This window comes from Marmota monax, unplaced genomic scaffold (genome assembly GCF_021218885.2).
Source record: "Marmota monax isolate L192 unplaced genomic scaffold, Marmota_monax_Labrador192_F-V1.1 WCK01_AAM20220418_F8-fsc00004, whole genome shotgun sequence".
NCBI lineage: Eukaryota > Metazoa > Chordata > Mammalia > Rodentia > Sciuridae > Marmota > Marmota monax.
In genome coordinates, this window is record NW_026692881.1 from 14,126,862 (window position 1) to 14,129,489 (window position 2,628).

Sequence of the window (2,628 nt, forward strand, 5' to 3'; positions counted from 1 at the left end):
GTGGCCTCTGGGACACAAGAGGCAGGCATTACTTTGCCTGATGTCTAGACAGGAAAAAAATGCATGAGTTCTAATTGAAAGAGGCAGTTGCACTTTAAATGGACCTTTGCCTGGAAGGGTTTATTTGGCCAAAAAGTTTGACATTCCTGTATATACAACTAAATAACTGTTCTTTCATTTCAGTACTTCTGTTTAACTGGCAATAATTTGATTTGAGAACAATTATGAAATATTGGTGACCATGGAGCTGGTCATCTTTAGTGAAAATCCATACCCCTAGTCTGCTGGTTACTTTAAATAGAACAACAACAATATTAACAATAACCTCAGCAATCATGCTGGGTATGGTGGCACACACCTGTAATCCCAGATAGTTGGTAGGCAGAGGCAGGAGAATCACCAGGCTGTGCAGTTTAGCAAAACTGTCTCAAAATTCAAATAAAAAATTTTAAAGGGTTGGGGATGTAGCTCAGAGGTAAAGCACTTCTGTGAGGCCCTGAATTCAACCCCCAGTATCTCAAGAAAAATAGTAAAATAAAAAATGAAAATAACCCAGCAATGACAAAAGTCCAATATTTGTTGAGTGCTTTTTATGTATTAAGCACTATGCTAACTGCTTTACATATATCATAGATTTTATTTAATCAAATGAGATTTGAATGATTCTTCCCATTTTATAGATGAGGAGATTGAGACTTAGGGAAATAATTTATCTAAAATAATCATCATAGTGCCAGGATTCAAACTCAAATGTCTCTTGATTCCCAATTCCAGGCTTCTACTCATTACACACTATACTTTACAATGTAGTGTTAGTTGGGGCTTTAGCTAAGTGATAGGGTCCCTGTCTAGCATATGTGAGTTTTATACTCATTTGATACTCAGCTACACACAAACACACACACACACAAACACACACACACATACAGAGAGAGAGAGAGAGAGAGAGAGAGAGAGAGAGCAGTAGTATAAATTTTAACTGAGCTGGGTGCAGTGGTGTACAACTATAATCACAGCAATTTTGAAGGCAAAGGCAGGAGGATCACAAATTTGAGACCAGCCTCAGCAATTTAGCAAGAACTTGTCTCAAAATAAAAAATAAAAAGGATTTGGGATGTAGCTCAGTGGTAAAGTGCACTGGGTTCAGTCCCCAGTACCAAAAAAGAAAAAATGAAAAAATAAAAAGAAACAGAAATGTTAACTAAAACGGTATCCTATGGATTTAAAAATGTAATTATTCCAATCCTCTTCAGATGCCACTCATACTTACTCTTGAGTTACTTCAGGGTACCTGGGTCTGGAGTTGGTCTGCTTCACATCACTTTCTTTCTCAAGATCTGTTCCATAAAGCTCCCTGTGCCTCTCTGCTTGGCTCTCCAGGTCATTGATAACCCAATTTGATCCTGTTTCCCCTCAGTCAAGCAGATTGCTGTCTGTTCTTGCAAGTTCTAACTTCTTTCTTCCAGCAACTCCCTGTGCTTGGGGTACTATTCCCCGACACCCCCCCCCACCCCCCCCACACAGCTTTTACCTAGTGATTTAATTACATACTTCTTTAAAACTTAGCTTATAATACAGGCCCCACATACAGTCTTTGCTGACTCTCCAGCTTACCCCTCAGTTGGTGAACTGCTATTATGGAGTTTGCCGCTAGCATTTTTTGACCCCCCCCCCATACTTTCTCAGAGAGCTGATTGTCTTCAGCTTGAAGTCAGTAACTGTATCTTCCTTACCTTTTCCACTAATAAAAGTGTACCGAGCACCTTCTGTGTTTAAACACAGAGGTTTTACAGTGATGAATAAGTTATGGAATCTTCCTTCAGGAAACTTTTTAGTCCCATGGGAGACTACATCTTTCCTCAACAAATAAGCATTGGGTAATTGGGCCAACCACTATGTAAGATGCACGAAGATGGGGCTTTTTAAATTTTTATTTGTTCTAATTAGTTATACATGATAGCAGATTGCATTACGACTCATTGTACACAAGTGGAGCACAACTTTTCATTTCTCTGGTCGTACACGATGCAGAGTCATACCATTCGTGCAATCATACATGAACATAGGGTGATAATGTCCGTCTTATTCCACCATCCTTCCCACCTCCATACCCCCTCCCCACCCTTTGCCCAATCCACAGTTAGATGGGGATTTTTAAAAAGCTTTTCATTGAGGTTGTACGGCGGTGGAGGGTTCCTTTGATTGACTGCTATCTCTCCCGCACTTAGAACACAGTAGCTACTCAATTAATGATACAAAAATGAGATTTCTTCCATACTCACACCCACTTTATAGTAGGCACGCAATTAAAAAGTGACCAACACTAAAAGCTAATGTTTTGAAAGCGCCAAAGACTAGATAGCCAATTGGAAGCTAAGAGCGGGGCTGGAATGACAGTGGGCAGAGGGCGTGTCTGACCCGGAGTTGGCTCCTAGAGCATGCGCAGTCTTCACCGAAGGTGACGGGGAAAAATGCGGAGGCCCGGATTGCGTAGGAGCAGGTTCTGATTGGCTACTGTTCGTGCGCGAGGGGCCGTGCCTACTCGTCGCCAAGTAAACAGGACAGTCTAGAGGCGGGGCCTCGAAGGCACCGCGACCTGATTGGCCCGGCATGAGGTGGGGGGTGCCA